Source organism: Lissotriton vulgaris, chromosome 5 (genome assembly GCF_964263255.1).
Source record: "Lissotriton vulgaris chromosome 5, aLisVul1.2, whole genome shotgun sequence".
NCBI lineage: Eukaryota > Metazoa > Chordata > Amphibia > Caudata > Salamandridae > Lissotriton > Lissotriton vulgaris.
The window spans coordinates 1,343,980,186-1,344,000,094 of NC_141693.1; the positions used below are offsets into that span (position 1 = coordinate 1,343,980,186).

The window sequence follows — 19,909 nt, forward strand, 5'->3', positions numbered from 1 at the left end:
TATTTGCACCAGGAAGGCCGCCTTGATGGTAAGGAGTCTGAGAGGACAATTGTGCTAGGGCTCAAAGGATTCTCCATGCTAACTAGTTACGCGACCCCCAGCAAAACTTCGCACTATGTTTAGATATAATTTTTCTATGTAGTATATGTCCATGTATCTTGTGGAATGTGTTGTGACATGTAAATATTTTAATGTTTGTGCACTTTGAAGCCCTAAATGTTAGTTCCAAAGAACTGTTCTGTGTGTATGTAAATATATGTACTAAAATAGGTTTATACTTACTGATAAAACAAATATATCGTGGAAATATTAGAAGTGTTTCGCTTTTTTGGTATGGATTACGGTACATCGTGCCTGCTTATTTGTTGATTGTTCTCATCCATTTGTAGAGACATAATTGCTTATAAATAATTTTTGATTTGTAAGAGTGGCAGAACCACTGTTTCGCTTGTAGGGCTAAAAGGATGAGCACATCAGGAATGTCAGGACTAAATTCAGTTTCACTGAGGCATGGTGAAGAAAGAAACATGTTGCAAATCTTTCAAGAACCTATGTACAATAGGGTATTTAAGGAGGGATGGGTGGTCAACCAAACGCAGAAAGGCTGATATAGCTAAAAGGTAGCTCTTTAAGGTGCCTAGAGCAGAGCCGTGCTGGGCAAGTGAAAGAATAAACAGTAGAACCCCAGAAAGAGGAGCAGAAAGGGGATCAACTCGCTTTTCTGCACACCATGACATAAACTTGCCCCAACGGCAGGTGCATACCGTTTTGGTGGAGGGACACCTGCCTGCAAAGATAACAGTAGACTTTGGGTGGAAGGTCGAAAACTGTCAACTGTTGGGCTCAGTCTCCAAGCAAGAAGGTGGAGCATTGACAGGTTAAAGTGGAAAACTGCTGCTGTGCCAGAAGATCCTCCTGAAAGGGCAGCCTGATCTGAGGACCGACGGCTATGCTCAACAGCTCAAGATACCATACTCTCTGAATCCAGTCTAGAGCCACAATGATGACTTGGGCCCGGTTGTTCCTTACCTTCTTGAGAACTGCTAGGAGGAGTGGTATTGTCGGAAAGACATACAGGAGGCCTAAGCTCCACTCGAGACAAAAAGTGTTGCCAAGCGACAGCCGCCTTGGAAACTCCATCCAACAGAACTGCTGACATTGAGTGTTCTTAGCAGTGGCAAGCAGATCTAACCAAGGCTCTCTCCTATTGCAGAAGGCAATCTTGCACGACCTCCAGATAGAGATGAAATTTGTGATCCGCTAGGCATATTCCCCTAAGTTTGTATGCAGTGGTGTTGAACAAACAGGGAAATGCCCTGATGTTTCAGAAATGTCCAGGGGTACAGGGCCTCTTGATACAGTGTTAATCACCCCACCCCACCCTGTCTGTTGCAGTACCACATAGCAGTGGTGTTATCTGTGAACACCTGCACTAGCCTTCCCTTGATTGAATGACGAAAGGCTTTGAATGCCAATTGGACTGCTTGAAACTCCAGGATATTTATGTGAAGCTTGAACTCCACTAGATACTTGAGACTTCTGATCTCCTCCTCCAGCAGAGGGCCACTCCAGTCCAGAAGTGATGCATCTGACACTACAGGCAACTCTGGTTGCGGAAGGGAAAGGGGTCTGCCACTGACCCAATCACAGTTCACTAGACACTACTGCTGGTCCTTTGCAATTCCATCTGAGATCTGGACCATGTCGGAGAGATTCCTCTGATGCCAAGCCCACTGGGCTGTCAGGTCCCACTGCAGAGCACGCATATGCCAGCGAGCATGTGTCACCAGCAGGATGCAGGAGTCCATGATGCCCGACAGCTTCAGAGTCAGTCTCACTGAAATTCAGGAAAGAGGATGATACATCAGTATTATAGCATGAATATCCTGGAATTACCACTTGGGAAGATAAGCCAGAAATTGCACAGTTTCCAGAACAATACACACAAGTTGGACAGTGGACCAAAAACAACCAAGAAGGCACCAATCACATACAGTCACCAATCAAAGACAAGAACATCTTGTGTGCAAATCTCCACAAGTGCCCCCCTGTCCAAGAGCACTCCCCTAATGCCATGGGCAACAAATTGAAAGTGCTCAATCGGAGCTGCACCACTTTACGTGAATGTTCAAATTCATATGAATAGTGGATTTTTTTTAAAATGTGTTTTTATTGTTGCATCCATATAGTCATAATCACAGGAGTATACATTTGTTGGTGCAGCGTCAACATTCAGCTACAGCCAACCATTAGCGGACCTTTTCCATTTTTATTTATGTAACTCTCAACTTTAAAGGTCATTGATTGGATATTTGGCACAGGTCAATTAAAACATTGCTATGTTAATTAGAAACAGTATAGCGGTTAAAGCCTCACAGTTCGCATGCCTATTATCCCAGCCATGAGAGCACGGGAATTCTTGGGGCCTTCCCTGCCGTAGCTCTTTCCCACCTCCCATCCCACCCCTACTCCATACCGTCTTCCTCCCCTGAACTGTCTACGTCTTCCTCCTCTGGCAGCGGCTCGCACAGATCCCCCCTATATGTGTTCCAAGGTGACCATATTTTGTTCCATTTACGTGGGATGGCTCTATGTTGATACACCGCCCTCTCCACCATCATAAGCATGTCCATGTTCCTGCACCACTGAGCTAGGGTCGGTGTTTCGGATGCCCCCCATTTTTGCGCTATGTCTCGCTTTGCCAACATCATTCCGATGACCACCCATTGTCTTCCATGTGGTGTCAAGTTGTTTGGGCCCCATACATTCAACAAACAAACCCTGGGGTCAGGTGTGATTGGGATTTGTAAAGTCTGGGCGACCGTGCGTGTTACCCGCCGCCAGTAATCCACCACGCTGGGGCAAGACCATAGGGTATGGAACAATGTGCCCTCTTCCCCACAGTGTCTCAGGCAGTATGGGTGATCTGCTCTTTGGATTTTATGTAGAGTAGTGCGTGTATAGTATACTCGGTGTAGTATTTTAAATTGAACTAGCCTAAATCGCGCCGAGATACCGGCTTCTTTGGGTGACGCCAGAGCTGCATTCCAATTTGTCTCATCTAACTCCCCTATCTCGTCTTCCCATGTCACTTTCAGTTTCTGCAACGGGTCGGGTAGGTTATTTATCAGTTTACGGTAAGTGAGGGAAGTAGCACTGGCTTCCATGTAGTCTGTAAGTAGTCGGTCCTCCAACTGAGCCGACTTCGGGACATAAGTACCTGGCTCTATCGCTGACATTAGTGCGTGTCGAATCTGTATGTATCGGTATGTTTCATTGTAGGAGAGTAGGGTCTGCAATCCTATGATCACCCGGACTTTTTGCTTTTGTTTCACTGGTTTACGACTTTCTCGGGCTGTGGGCCTGCCAATCAGACCCACAGCCTAGCTGTTCTCTCGCTAAGTTGATGTGTGTACCTTAGGTGCATTACCCAATTGGAACTGGGCCACCTTGTCAGACCCTGTAACTCAGGGCATCGGTGTACCCAGGGCCTACCAGGGGCTGAAGCATGTATTATGCCACCCCTGGATGGCCATCCAAATCTGACACAACTGGCTGCGCGACAGCTGGGGCAACGTGGCGTACTCGCTCGTTGCTGTAGGTATAGTATCCCTATATCTAACCTTAAAGTGGACACCCGAGTTCCTATCAGTCACTCCTATGGCAGGCCTTGACAATCCTGAAGGCAGAGTGCGTGGAACCGTGTGAATTGGGCTCTGGCACGAGCCGAGCCCGGTTGCAGCTTGCGGAACCAAGACCCAATGGCTGTTCCATGATAACGCGTACCATATCGGTAACTTCGGTATCACGTTATCAAGACATGTCGAGTAAGGTGTCATACGAATCGGGATGCTGCCCCCTCACCAATTCTGGCGACAAGGTCAGCATTCCGCCCTTCTAGAGGGACACGACATGTACGTAACTGTGAACCCCGGTTAAAGTTAACTGAAGCCCCAGCTCCACAAAATGGACGCTGCCACCACAGACACGAGTCTGACCTCCTGCTGCTGGGAGTCCTTCCAGCGAGGAGAGCTTGGACAAAGGGTTTCCTGTCCGGGGCGGTGTTCGCACCATCCCAGACAGGGTTTTGTGTATCCTGGGTAGGCAGGGCTTTACAAGAAGGTGACTGCGGAGTGGCACCCCGGTGCTCACTACGCATCTGCCGGCTAGAACCAGTTCCAGGGGCGCGCAGCCCCTGACCTGGGGAAAACCAGGCAGGGGAGAGGGGTGTAACTACCCCCCTTCCTGGTCCCACCCCTAGGGCAGGACCTAGTCACGTACCCACCCCTTTCTTTAGGATAAAGGCAGGAGCGGGGACCCTTCCAAATTAGATCATCTTTGAATCAAGAACTACTTTCTACGAAAGGACATTCGAGACTCTTCTCAAGATTTCTCCCTTGTGGCTAAGGAGTAGTCACCCTGCATCCGCAGGCACCATCTAAGAACTCTGCGGTTTGCTGCAAGTCCTTCCTCAGGAATCCGACGACCCAGCTCGACGAGAACCGGCTTCCCTGGCACCTCTGACCTCTACCCACATCGTCAGCTCAGCTGAGATCTGTGGGTGCGACGAGACCTCGAGGGACCGGCCATCATCAAAACCTGCACGCTTTCTTAAATCAGCACGATCACCGAAGGAATCCTCTGGTGAGTGCTCTGGGGTCCGAGAAGCCCCGACCCAGAGCAGCTCCAGCATCGAAGTGCAGTCTCCCAGCATCTCCACGATCTGCGTGGGGCCCTTCTGCTTTGCGGCTCAGCACGTTGTCTGGTTACTAGCCGCTGGCTTGTGACCTTCTTGACGACATCCGATAACCAACGCTGCTGGTCTGGTTGCTCCAGACCGTCCTTGGCTCCCTTTTACGAGAGGAGCACCCCGGACCCTCTTGGTCCACTCAAGACGCCATTTTAGGCCCACCACGTGGCCCTGAAAACTGCCAAGGCTTGTTGCCCCAATCCTGGGCCCAGCGACGCCGACAGCATCAACCTTCGTGGGACAGCTCGCACCTCCATCCTGGTCGCCGACAACGCCTCCTGGTCCGTGAGACTGCAGAGCCTAGCGTCGCCCACTCACCTAGTCGAGGTGACGGCCATCCGGTGCCCTCCTGGTACCCTCTGACTACTGGCTAGTAGTACGAACTTGGCCCCCTCTGCTTTCAGGTATCATCTATCACTGATCCAGGCTTGGATCCCTACGAACTATTCTTCACTGGTCGCCGGCCAGAAACTCCTTCCTTCCGGCTCCTGGCTCGTCAGCGAAGACCCCCGACGCCTGTAAGACTTGTGCAGCCGCAGCCCTTGTGGCTAGGTAACTTCGGCATTTCGGTGCCCGCATAGCCTCCTTACTTAAGGGTCCAGAGTCCCTCGCTTCCGACTTGCCTTATCGGGTCCGCCCGAGACCACTAAACTTTCCGTGCCCTCGGGCACTTGTATTGATTGTGCACTTGAAGTATTTTCCTAAGAGTTTTGTTCTGTGCTTAGTACCCTGTCCTCATAAAGAGTACAGGGCTGTTGTGATTCTAATAAATATACTGTTTATTTTCATAACACTTGTGTGGTGTCCTTTCACTTGGTGTTCAAGGGGTATGTGATGGTATAACAGCTGGCTTAACACGCCCTCTAGAGTTTAGCCCGAAGACTGCTCGTATCCACGCTACTAGGATAGCTGGTCTAAGGTTGACTTACAACCAATCACCATAAGGGTCGTTTGGACCGATGCATAGTGATCGCTAGAATAATGAGCACTGCATATCGGGCCAACTTCTCACATTGGTGAGCAGCGGTTAGGATTTGAGCTTGCTGTTGTTTTACCACGCGTATCCTAAGAATATCTTGTGAAAGATCGCATAAGTACTTCAGGTACATATAACTTAGCTTAGAATACTCTGAGTTCTACTGAACCAGCTGTTGTAGCTCCTCAAGGCTTAGCACACCTTGGCTACAACTCTTAGCAAGGGATCAGTAGGTAAACACATAGTGTAGGTAGGTGCATCACTTACACCACACTAGAAGCAGCATGTCAGACAAAGGAGGAAACTCTGAGTCTCCCCTTGTGTCAGTCGACCTTCCACAGGTCACCTCCAGATATGCTGGTCTTAGCTTCCAAGAGATGCGACAAATCTGTACATCTCGGAAGCTAAAACAGGGTGCAAACCCTACCATTCCGTTTCTGATTGGTCTCTTGGAGACTTATGATGCTAGGAGGGCGGGTAACACCGACCCTTCTCATCCAGAAGGGAATATGCCCCCCTCGAGGGAACCGCAGGTGACCCTGACCTTATCCATCTCTCCGCAGAAGGTGAAGACGAGGATGAGGAGCCAGAGACATCTGGGGACGAGGCAGACAAAGGTCCAGTCATAGTTAGCCAGCTAACCCAGGACAACTTAAGCCGGCACGAGAATGGTACTAGGAGAACCCTGGGGCCTCTCTCAGGCCAGCTTAACATTGGGAATGGACGAGTTAGGTTTCTGTCGAGAGGCTCTAATAGATCCGATCGAACCAATGGCTCTCGAGGCTCTCTTCGAGGAGGGATGACATTCCCTCAGAGGAGAGTGTACGAAGCGAAGGAGCGGGAAGTCAATCTGCGGATCGAAAGGGAAGAACTTGCCCTGGCCAAAGAAAGACTCGCCTTTGCTAGAGAGCAGGAATTGAGTGGGACCAATCCCACTGGTGGCAGCATTCCCCCACGGGAAAACAGGAGTTTAGACACTAGGCACCTGAGTAAGATAGTACCCCCCTTTAAGCAAGGGGACGACATCCACAAATGGATTACTGCTTTGGAGCGGGCCTGCACTGTACAGTGCGTCCCCCAGAGTCAGTGGGCAGCTATCTTGTGGCTCTCCTTTGAAGGTAAAGGTAGAGATAAGCTCCTCACTACTAGAGTCGAGGATGCTAACAATTACCAGGTCCTGAAGAACACACTGATTGATGGGTTCGGCCTAACCACTGAGCAGTACAGGTTGCTGTTCAGGGATACCCAGAAAACTCAGTCTCACGACTGGTCTGATTTCGTTGATTGTGCCACTAAGGCTTTGGAGGGCTGGTTGCTGGGCAGTAAGGTTACTGATTACACAGGATTGTGTAATTTGATCATGCGAGAACAGATTTTAAACAATTGTCAGAACCAGTTGTTGCATCAGCACCTTGTCGACTCGGATCTGACCTCTCCCCAAGAATTGGGAAAGAAGGCAGACAGATGGGTCAGAACAAGGGTTAAGCAAAACCAGGGCCAGAACCAGGGTGGTCAGAAGAAATCAGACCAGAAGGGTAAAGATTCGAAAGGGGAACAAACTGACCAGAAGTCTTCGACAGGTCCCCAACAACCCAAAGAGGGGGGGGGGGGTCAGGTTTCCAAGAAAAAGAAGAATCAAGAAGGCCAATCGAAAAGATGGTGCCAATACTGTAAAAGTAAAACTCACTGGTTTAGTGAGTGCACCAAGAAAGGAGGGCAGACTCCTGCTACTGCAGCCCCTAAGGCACCTGTGCCCCCTAGTACAGCCAGCAGTAGTAGTGCGCCTCCCAAGGGACTAGTTGGGTTAACCTTGGGTTCTGAGGGGTGTAACAACCTAGTTGGTACACTCACTCAGGCTGTCCTTGTCTGTACGGGGGATGCGGATATATCCCCTGATGTCAGTCCCAATACTTTGGGCAAATACCGACAGACGCCTTTGATCAATGGAAGAATGGCTCAGGCCTATAGGGACACTGGTGCCAGCGTCACCATGGTGACGCCTAACTTTGTGGACCCTGGACAGATTATGCCAGGTACAGATTTCCTGGTGACCAATGCCAGCAACGTCACTACCAGTCATAGTATGGCGATTGTTGCTTTCTCCTGGGGAGGGGTAAATGGCCAGAAAAAGGTTGTTGTTAGTTCAGACCTCCCAGTGGATTGTTTGTTGGGCAATGATTTGGAGTCATCGCAATGGACAGAAGTGGAACACCGGACTCACATGGAAATGTTAGGCTTGCCAGCGCATGTGCTTGCTGTGACTAGGTCACAGGTCAGACGATGCCCCACTGAACCGGTGCTGGATCCTGGAACAATGGACCAGACACCTCCCAAGAAGAAGAGCAGTCGGGTTAAGGCCTCGCCTTCCCCCTTGCCCCAGGTCGAGGATCAAGTCTCAGAGGAGGCTGACCTCCAGGAATTGCGGGAAACTGAACCTAAAGAACTCGAACTTGATCAAGTTGAGTTTCTGGGCTCAGGGAGACCCACACGAGAAGACCTGGGGAAGGACCAGTTGGACTGCCCTTCCCTTGAACCCCTCAGACAGCAGGCTGCTGCTGAGGCTGCTGGGAACGCCACAGGTACCCACAAGGTATACTGGGAGGATGGACTCCTGTACACTGAGGCAAGAGACCCCAAGCCTGGCATGACCAGGAGGCTGGTTATCCCCTTGTCTCAGTGTGGTTTCCTTCTTACCTTGGCCCACGAGATTCCCTTAGCAGGACACTTAGGCCAGACGAAGACGTGGGACAGGCTTGTCTCGCACTTTCACTGGCCTCACATGAACGAAGATACCAAGGAGTTTTGCCGCTCCTGTGTCACTTGCCAAGCCAGTGGTAAGTCAGGTGGCACGACAAAGGCCCCCCTTATACCAATGCCTGTGGTGGGGGTGCCCTTTGAACGAGTGGGGATTGACATTGTCAGTCCAATGGAACCCCCAACAGCATCAGGGCACAAGTTTATACTGGTGGTAGTGGATCATGCCACCAGGTATCCTGAAGCTATTCCCCTTAGGACCACTATAGCACCTGTTGTGGCAAGAGCCCTAGTTGGAGTGTTCTCCAGAGTGGGCTTCCCTAAGGAGGTTGTCTCTGACAGAGGTGCAAACTTCATGTCGAGCTATTTGACTGCTATGTGGAAGGAATGTGGTGTCAACTACAAGTTCACTACACCCTATCATCCACAATGCAATGGGCTTGTTGAGCGGTTCAACAGGACCCTGAAAGCGATGATTCATGGACTACCTGAAAAGCTCCGGCGTAGATGGGACGTCCTGATTCCCTGCCTTTTATTCGCTTACAGAGAAGTCCCACAGAAGGGGGTTGGCTACAGCCCCTTTGAACTTTTGTACGGGCATCCTGTAAGAGGACCCCTGTGTTTGGTGAAGGAAGGATGGGAGAGACCTCTCAAAAAGCCTGCAACCAGCATAGTGGACTATGCGCTTGGTCTCCGCTCGCGGATGGCTGAGTACATGGAGAAGGCATCCGAAAACCTTAAGGCCAGCCAAGAACTCCAAAAAGCTTGGCATGACCAAAAGGCTGTCTTGACTGTTTATCAGCCCGGACAGAAGGTGTGGGTGTTGGAGCCAGTGGCCCCAGCAGCACTCAAGGACAAATGGTCCGGGCCCTACACCATCCTGGAGAAAAAGGGAGAGGTCACCTACCTGGTGGACCTTGGAACTCCCCGGAGCCCCCACAGGGTGCTTCATGTCAACAGGCTCAAGGCATATGTCGACAGGAAGGACATGAGCTTGCTCATGGCCATAGATGAGGGACAGGAGGAAGAGAGTGACCCTCTCCCAGACCTGCTCACTCAGAATCCTGACGATGGATCGGTAGACGGTGTTGTCTTTTGTGGCAGCCTCTCCGAACATCAACAGGAGGATTGTAAACAGGTTCTTCAATCCTTCCGGCATATGTTCTCTCTAACACCCAGTCAGACCAATTGGCGCACCCATGAGGTTGACACTGGTGACAGCTTGCCCGTCAAGAGTAAAATCTACAGGCAGCCCGATCACGTTAGAGACTGCATCAAAACTGAAGTGCAGAAAATGTTGGAGTTGGGAGTCATTGAACCCTCGGATAGCCCCTGGGCTAGTCCCGTAGTTCTAGTGCCGAAGCCTCACACCCAGGGTGGTAAGAAAGAGATGAGGTTCTGCGTAGACTACAGGGGTCTCAATGCAGTCACTAAGACTGACGCCCACCCAATACCAAGGGCGGATGAGCTTATAGATAGATTGGCGTCTGCCAACTACTTGAGCACGTTCGACCTGACAGCTGGGTATTGGCAAATCAGGTTAGCTGAGGATGCCAAGCCTAATACAGCATTTTCTACCCCTGGTGGGCATTATCAATTCGTGGTAATGCCCTTTGGTTTGAAAAATGCACCTGCCACCTTCCAAAGGTTGGTGAATCACGTTCTCACTGGGCTGGACGACTTCTGTGCGGCGTATCTTGACGATATTGCTGTCTTTAGCTCCACCTGGGAGGATCACCTGGTCCACCTGCGGAAAGTGTTAGAGGCTCTGCAAGCAGCAGGTCTCACTATCAAGGCTACCAAGTGCCAGATAGGGCAGACACAGGTTGTGTACTTGGGCCACCTCGTCGGTGGAGGCCAGGTTCAACCACTGGAGAGCAAGATACAGTCAATCAGGGACTGGGCTCCTCCAACCACCCAGTCTCAGGTTCGAGCTTTCTTGGGCCTGACTGGTTACTACCGAAAGTTCGTCAGAAATTACGGATCGATTGTGACTCCGCTTAATGAACTGACGAGTAAGAAAATGCCAAAAAAGGTTCAGTGGACAGCGAGCTGTCAAAAAGCATTCGATGACCTAAAACAGGCCACGTGCACGGCACCTATCCTTAAGAGTCCAGACTACTCCAAACCATTCATTGTCCAAACAGATGCTTCTGAGTTGGGTGTGGGAGCTGTTTTATCTCAACTGAATTTTGATGGTAATGACCAGCCCATTGCTTTTATAAGCAGACGGCTGAGCCCCAGAGAGAAAAATTGGTCAGCTATAGAGAGGGAGGCCTTCGCTGTGGTGTGGGCCCTGAAGAAACTGAGGCCATACTTGTTTGGCACTCATTTCAAGATTCAGACCGACCATAAGCCCCTCCTATGGCTAAATCAGATGAAGGGTGAAAACCCCAAACTGCTTAGGTGGTCCATTTCCCTACAGGGGATGGACTTCACAGTGGAGCATAGACCTGGCACTGATCATGGCAATGCAGATGGGCTCTCCAGGTATTTCCACTTAGAACAAGAAGACTCACCTGGTCAAGGTTAGTTTATTGTCCCAACATTTGGGGGGGGGTCATGTAGGAGAGTAGGGTCTGCAATCCTATGATCACCCAGACTTTTTGCTTTTGTTTCACTGGTTTACGACTTTCTCGGGCTGTGGGCCTGCCAATCAGACCCACAGCCTAGCTGTTCTCTCGCTAAGTTGATGTGTGTACCTTAGGTGCATTACCCAATTGGAACTGGGCCACCTTGTCAGACCCTGTAACTCAGGGCATCGGTGTACCCAAGGCCTACCAGGGGCTTAAGCATGTATTATGCCACCCCTGGATGGCCATCTAAATCTGACACAACTGGCTGCGCGACAGCTGGGGCAACGTGGCGTACTCGCTCGTTGCTGTAGGTATAGTATCCCTATATCTAACCTTAAAGTGGACACCCGAGTTCCTATCAGTCACTCCTATGGCAGACGTGACAATCCTGAAGGCAGAGTGTGTGGAACCGTGTGAATTGGGCTCTGGCACGAGCCGAGCCCGGTTGCAGCTTGCGGAACCAAGACCCAATGGCTGTTCCATGATAACGTGTACCATATCGGTAACTTCAGTATCACGTTATCAAGACATGTCGAGTAAGGTGTCATACGAATCGGGATGCTGCCCCCTCACCAATTCTGGCGACGAGGTCAGCATTCCGCCCTTCTAGAGGGACACGACATGTACGTAACTGTGAACCCCGGTTAAAGTTAACTGAAGCCTCAGCTCCACAAAATGGACGCTGCCACCACAGACACGAGTCTGACCTTCTGCTGCTGGGAGTCCTTCCAGCGAGGAGAGCTTGGACAAAGGGTTTCCTGTCCGGGGCGGTGTTCGCACCATCCCAGACAGGGTTTTGTGTATCCTGGGTAGGCAGGGCTTTACAAGAAGGTGACTGCGGAGTGGCACCCCGGTGCTCACTACGCATCAGCCGGCTAGAACCAGTTCCAGGGGCGCGCAGCCCCTGAACTGGGGAAAACCCGGCAGGGGAGAGGGGTGTAACTACCCCCCTTCCTGGTCCCACCCCTAGGGCAGGACCTAGTCACGTATCCACCCCTTTCTTTAGGATAAAGGCAGGAGCGGGGACCCTTCCAAATTAGATCATCTTTGAATCAAGAACTACTTTCTACGAAAGGACATTCGAGACTCTTCTCAAGATTTCTCCCTTGTGGCTAAGGAGTAGTCACCCTGCATCCGCAGGCACCATCTAAGAACTCTGCGGTTTGCTGCAAGTCCTTCCTCAGGAATCCGACGACCCAGCTCGACGAGAACCGGCTTCCCTGGCACCTCTGACCTCTACCCACATCGTCAGCTCAGCTGAGATCTGTGGGAGCGACGAGACCTCGAGGGACCGGCCATCATCAAAACCTGCACGCTTTCTTAAATCAGCACGATCACCGAAGGAATCCTCTGGTGAGTGCTCTGGGGTCCGAGAAGCCCCGACCCTGAGCAGCTCCAGCATCGAAGTGCAGTCTCCCAGCATCTCCACGATCTGCGTGGGGCCCTTCTGCTTTGCCGCTCAGCACGTTGTCTGGTTACTAGCCGCTGGCTTGTGACCTTCTTGACGACATCCGACAACCAACGCTGCTGGTCTGGTTGCTCCAGACCGGCCTTGGCTCCCTTTTACGGGAGGAGCACCTCGGACCCTCCTGGTCCACTCAAGACGCCATTTTAGGCCCACCACGTGGCCCTGAAAACTGCCAAGGCTTGTTGCCCCAATCCTGGGCCCAGCGACGCCGACAGCATCAACCTTCGTGGGACAGCTCGCACCTCCATCCTGGTCGCCGACAACGCCTCCTGGTCCGTGAGACTGCCGAGCCTAGCGTCGCCCACTCACCTAGTCGAGGTGACGGCCATCCGGTGCCCTCCTGGTACCCTCTGACTACTGGCTAGTAGTACGAACTTGGTCCCCTCTGCTTTCAGGTATCATCTATCACTGATCCAGGCTTGGATCCCTACGAACTATTCTTCACTGGTCGCCGGCCAGCAACTCCTTCCTTCCAGCTCCTGGCTCGTCAGCGAAGACCCCCGACGCCTGTAAGACTTGTGCAGCCGCAGCCCTTGTGGCTAGGTAACTTCGGCATTTCGGTGCCCGCATAGCCTCCTTACTTAAGGGTCCCGAGTCCCTCGCTTCCGACTTGCCTTAGCGGGTCCGCCCGAGACCACTAAACTTTCCGTGCCCTCGGGCACTTGTATTGATTGTGCACTTGAAGTATTTTCCTAAGAGTTTTGTTCTGTGCTTAGTACCCTGTCCTCATAAAGAGTACAGGGCTGTTGTGATTCTAATAAATATACTGTTTATTTTCATAACACTTGTGTGGTGTCCTTTCACTTGGTGTTCAAGGGGTATGTGATGGTATAACAGCTGGCTTAACACGCCCTCTAGAGTTTAGCCCGAAGACTGCTCGTATCCACGCTACTAGGATAGCTGGTCTAAGGTTGACTTACAACCAATCACCATAAGGGTCGTTTGGACCGATGCATAGTGATCGCTAGAATAGTGAGCACTGCATATCGGGCCAACTTCTCACATTCATTAATGCCCAATTCGTATTGTTCCCTCAGGGTCTCAAACGAAACCACCCCATACTTCGTCCACATATCACCCACCGTGGAAATCTCGATGTTGTCCCACTGATCAAAACCTTTACTGTGCCTCAGGTTACCCAGGATCTTGGAGTCCCATAAGGGTGTGAGTAGTGTAATCACTCCCTCCCATTTTAGTCGTGTTTGGGCTTTATGCCATAGCGTTACAGTGTGTTTAGTTTGGCCGCTCAGTTTTGCCGTCAGTCCTTTATTGTAGAGTGGGGCCAGAAGGGTGTTCGTGCCTAGCTGACGTCTGTCTGCTAAATACGCCGGGTCATCTTGTGGTCCATGTATCTACTGGTGATCACCTTAAGGTGAGCTGCCCAATAGTAAAGTTCCAAATTTGGGAGTGCTATCCCCCCACTGTACCAGTCTCTAATCAGTTTCAAATGTGCAACCCTAGCCGGTCTACTTCCCCATAGTAGGCCAGACAGTTGAGTCGATATCTGTCGGAAGAACGATGATGGGACCATCGCTGGCGTATTTTCCAGGACATATAGGAAACGGGGCAGTGCCATCATCTTGAAAAGTGCCGCTCTGCCTAGTAATGTTAATGGGAGGCTTTTCCAGTGTCGCACGTCCGTTTTCAACCTTTCGAGCAGCGGCCTGAGATTCAAGTCCTGAAAGGTCGCGTGCTCTCGTGTGATTTGGATCCCTAAGTATCTGAAGGAGACGGTCTCCAATATTAATGGGCAGTCTGCACTTAGGGTCGGTGGCGTGCCGTGTAGCATGTAAAGCACCCTGTCTTCCCAGTCGTCTCCCCACTGTATGCCCCGCAATAACCGGGTGGTCCTAATGATAGTGGCTAAAGGTTCCAGCACTAAGGCGAACAGTAGCGGTGAGAGTGGGCACCCTTGTCTCGTACCCCTCGCTAATGGTATTTCTCTCGAGATGTGGCCATTTGCCGTCACTCGTGCTGAATAGTGGATTTTTGATGAAGCCACAAAGTAGCTGAACAATGATCAAATTTTTCTTTTTTTCTTTATTCATTCATGTTTATAAGACAAACAGCCAACGCTTTTCATCCTTAGATATAGGACTTCTTCAGAGCAAGGTTGAATATATTCAGAGCATTAGATTTAAAAGGATGTGGTAGTAACCTTGAGCATAGATATAGTTCAGCAGAGGTGACAATCGCACCCATGTGTCAGGCACATTTGTTTGAGTCAGCAATTAATCCAATTGGAAAAGGAAAATGAGTTAGAAGTTCATCCGTATTCTTTATGGGTCTAAACGATATGCAGCAGAATTCAGAGCACATGTGGTATGATAGCCACAATGGTATATAAATAATTTGCAGTCATAGTTCCCTATAAAATATCCAGAGCTTGACAAAGGTACTTAGGGCCATATGTATCAAGCTAATTTTTAGTCGCAAACGTTGCGAATCGCAAAAAACAGAGTTTGCGAATAGAAATTCGCTATTCCCAATGTATGAAGCAAAATCGCATCGCAAAAGGAGAAATCGCTAAAATTGCGATTTCTTATGCTGCGAGACCCAGAATTCTGCCAATTCCCTAGCGATTCCTTATTTTGCGATTTCTCAGTAAGCGAAATTCGGAAGACACGGAAATCGCAAATTAAGAAATCGCAATGGAATGTATGAATAAATCGCAATTTGCGAATTCACGAAAATCGCAATTTAGAGAATCGCAATTACCACCAACTAGGAGCAGGTAACCAGGTGCAAACTATTTAAGGAGTCCCAGAATGCAACAGACTCTTTCCACAATGGCTGGGCTGTACGTGACAGCCAGGAGGCTGCGACTCAGAGCTGCTGCACAGAGGAGACGCCAGAAGAGGATATTCCGTGCACGCATTACCATGTTCCAGCGCACTGAGGAGGACATCTATACATACTACAGACTGGATGAAGAGAGTTTCCTTGATTTAATTGAGGAACTCAAACACTTCCTTGAACACCCCACACGCAGGACACACTCCATCTCCACCCACATCCAGGTCCTGTGCTCACTACACCTCTTGGCATCAGGTAGTTTCCAGGGGGTGATAGCCTCACCAGGAGGGGTGTCACAGAGTGCACTTTCGCGCTTTTTCCACGTGATCCTTGATGCCATGGTACAGAGGCTGCATCAACACATTCACTTCCCGAACACCCCACAGGCAGTAGAACAGACCAAGCAGGACTTCTATCAAATAGCCCAATTTCCCCAAGTCATTGCAAATCCTACCATTCCCTGAACATACAGGTGGTGTGTGATGCCAAACACATCATCACGGACATTGTCGCTAAATACCCAGGCTGCACGCACAACGCTTTCATCTTCCGTCACAGTGGGATACACCGTAGACTCACAAGTGGGGAGTTTGGCGAGGGATATTTACTAGGTAAATGCATTTGAACAGAGGCCACACTTGTTAAGAATAGCATGTGCAGGACAGTGTTAAACCATATCCATCCCATAGGTGATAGTGCGTATGCGGCCATGGACTTCATACTGACATGGGCACCTGAATCCAGCTAACGCTGGGGAGCGGCGGTACAACAGCGCCCACGTAGCAACCAGAGGCACCATTGAGCGTACATTCAGGATACTCAAGAGCAGATTCAGATGCCTACACAAGAGTGGAGAGGCACTTCAATACAGCCCCCAGTCCGGTTGCAAGATAGTGGTAGCATGTGCCATGCTGCACAATATCGCCACCAGGAAAGGTACACCGGAGGAGCTCAGTGAATCGGATTCTTCAGATGTGGAGGGGCCTGCTCCAGGACGTCTGCCAGCCGGTGTAGCTGGTGCAGGTGCTGGGCGCCAGAAGCGAGATGAGATTACACGCAACTATCGCTAGGTAAGAAAATATGACACAATGCTAAATATCATTTGTGAGACTGTGTTTTATTCCTTAACTTCAGGATGAATGATGTCACACAGCCTGAATGACACCCAATGTCTCTCCCAATGTCGAGCACATGTTATTGTCACAGTGCAAGTCTTTCATCAGGAGCAAGTGTACATGTAAAGTGGGTAGCTGCAGCCATCCAGTGGTCACATTTGGTCCACCTCAAATGCGGCGCTGTCGTGAGGAAGCCCCTGTTTGAGGTTGCACAGTGCCCTCCTCACTTGGCCCACTAGGCCTACTGGTACAGCCACTACGGCGCCTATCCATGGTGGGCGGGGGGGTTATGCTGCTCCTTCCGGAGTGTGCATCCTCATCTGTGGGAGTCAGGACTCCTGGCCCAGTAGTGCGAACTGCCCGCAGCTCGTCTACAGCAGATTTGGACCAGTGCCCTTGCAACGATGGATTAGTTACTTACCTGTAATCCTAGTTCTCTTCCAGGGGTATACTCATTAAAGTCATAAGCACTGAATTATCTCCGCCCATGAGCGGGGACCCGGAACATAAACAATATACATATATATGTGTAAATATAACCAAAAGTACAAAGTACTAAGTAATTATACACATATACATGTATAATAACCATAATATGCAGCCTAACCTTAACACATAGGCTAATCAAACCAAAACCTTACACGTTCTGAAGCATGAAAATATGCTGTATATAAATGCAATAAACAGGCATGAGCCTAAAATGCATTTCATAGCCATGAAAAACCTTTTATTTTCATCAAAGAACCTGTAGTAAACAGTTATTAGCCTAAAAGGGCTGCATATGAAAAAATGTCTGTGTACAGAAAATCAGACTGGCACCCTGCCTTTAAGGCCCCAGAGAATCTGCACACTTTGCCTTTAAGGCCTCCAGGAGAACTCTGTTCCCATCATGCCCCACAGGTGACAGTTAGGTCAGTTCTTTTGTACGGTACAGTAAACTTTAGCAGGAATCTGCACTTAAACATATTGAAAACTTTAAATCTTAATGCTACTGCTCGCCCGGGGAGGCGGGAGGGTGCTTATGACTTTAATGAGTATACCCCTGGAAGAGAACTAGGATTACAGGTAAGTAACTAATCCTTCTCTTCCAGTGGATACTCATTAATAGTCATAAGCACTGAATAGAGTAGCAAGCTCATACCCACAGAAGCGGGCGAACAGATAAAAGCATAGTCATACTTTAAAATCACAGTGTTTAACTAGTATTAGCAAACAAATTTCTGAGTGATGCTTGTCCCACTTGAGCATCAGTCTGAGCATCAGAATCCAAACAGTAATGGCGTGTAAACGTATGTACTGAACGCCAAGTAGCTGCTTTACATATCTCTGACATAGCTACATTCCTAAGGAGAGCTGTGGTAGAAGCTTTTCCCCTCGTAGAATGAGCCCTAGGTCTACCTGATAAAGACTTGTGGGCTAGCTGATAAGCCAGTAAGATGCATGACACTATCCACCTAGAAATGGATCTCTTGGATGCTGCCAAACCAGTATTTGTAGGACCATAGTTCACAAACAGACGGTCCGTCTGTCTCAAAGACTTTGTTTTATCTAAGTAAAATTTCAAAACCCTTTTTAGATATAATGAATGTAAAGTCCGTTCTGCCGGACTTGAAGGGTTCGGAAAAAAAGTAGGCAATGTTATGGATTGGTTAATATGAAAATCCGACACCACCTTAGGTAGGAAAGCAGGATGAGTCCTGAGCACCACTCTGTTTCCATGAAAAACTGTGTATGGTTAATTGCAACACAAAGCCTGGATTTCGCTCACCCTACGAGCAGAAGTGATGGCCACCAGGAACGCTACTTTCCAAGACAGGTGTTGCAAAGACGCTTTATGTATCGGCTCAAATGGGGGACCCATTAACTTAGTCAATACCACATTAAGCTCCCAAGGTGGAGACGGAGACCTGATTGGAGGATAGACCTTTCTTAACCCCTCCAGAAAATCCTTCACCACAGGCATTCGAAAGAAAGATATCTGTGTTGGCGATTTTCTATAAGCAGTTATTGCAGCAAGATGGACTTTGATGGAATTAAACTGCAAACCAGATTCAGCAAGGTAAAGAAGATAAGGCAAGACCACCTTTTCTTGACCATGAATAGGGTCCAGACCCTTACTCTGACACCAAAGGTAAAAGAGATTCCACTTAAATCCGTAGGATTGTCTCGTAGAAGGCCGCTTTGCTTCCTTAAGGATGTTCATACACTCCGGATTCAGCTGTAAGTGCCCGTACTGGATGACTTCAGGAGCCATGCTGCCAAGCGCAGGGAGGGCAGATTGGGATGAAACACTTGCCCCTTCTGCTTGGACAGAAGATCCGGGCGACACGGTAATCTCCTGTGCGGTGTTATTGACAACTGGAGGAGATCTGGGAACCACCACTGGCGTGGCCACTCTGGGCAAATCAGTATCATTCTGGAGTGAGTCTTGTACAGCCGATTGATCACTGCTGGTATCAACGGTGTCGGTGGAAAGGCGTACAGCAAATTTTGACACCAATCTATCAAAAGGGCATTCCCTTGAGATCCTTTCTGGTAGAACCTGGACGCGAAGACGGGGCATTTTGCGTTTGCCGCGTCTGCGAACAGATCTATGTCTGGTGTTCCCCAATCCTGGAAAATGCTGTGCGCGACGTCTTCGTTGAGAACCCAGTCGTGCGCTTCGACGAAGTCTCTGCTGAGGTCGTCCGCCTGTGTGTTGAGACTCCCCGGCAGGTGAATTGCTGTTATGGACAGGTCTCGCGCCAGTAACCAATGCCAGATGGTCTGGGCTTCTATGGAAAGAGTCCTGGATCTGGTACCCCCCTGCTTGTTTAAGTAATACATTGTAGTTGTATTGTCTGTTTGTACCAGGAGGGACCGAGTCTGTAGCGATGGCGCCAGGGACTTGAGAGCAAGATGGACCGCTCTGAGCTCGAGAAGATTGATGTGATATCCTTTCTCGAAGTCTGACCATTGCCCTTGTACCTGCAGAGGGCCCATATGCGCCCCCCAGCCTTGGAGAGAAGCATCTGTTATCAGAGTCTGCGTTGGTGGGTCCTGATGAAAAGGGACTCCCTTCATCACGTGCACCTTCTCATCCACCACCGGATGGAATCTTTTGCAGACTGTTGGAGATAAATCCGGTCCTCCCAGCATCCCGTCCTCTGTTTCCATTGATCTTCCAGACACTGTTGTAGAGGACGCATCTGCAAACGTGCGTTTGGCACGATGAAAATACACGACGCCATTGAGCCCAGGAGAGAGGACACTTGCCGAACTGTCGGACGTGCAGTTTGAAGGAGAAGCAGACACTTCGCTCTGATGGATGACCACCTCTCCTCCGAAGGACACACGTTTTCTACTTCTGTATCCAGCTGAGCACCCAGGTAGTGGATCTTCTGGGTGGGATTCATTATCGACTTCTTGTAGTTGACTTGCAGACCCAACTTGTACATGAGCTGAAGACAAATCGACAGATGTTCCTCTAGAAGC

The 19,909-nt window shown here is 49.8% G+C and overlaps 1 protein-coding gene across 1 annotated transcript in view; it reads right to left on the bottom strand.

Moving 5' to 3' along the window:
• Positions 1-19,909, bottom strand: part of SYCP1 (synaptonemal complex protein 1) — a 5,090,281-nt gene that overhangs the window by 3,952,340 nt on the left and 1,118,032 nt on the right. The window lies entirely within an intron of this gene.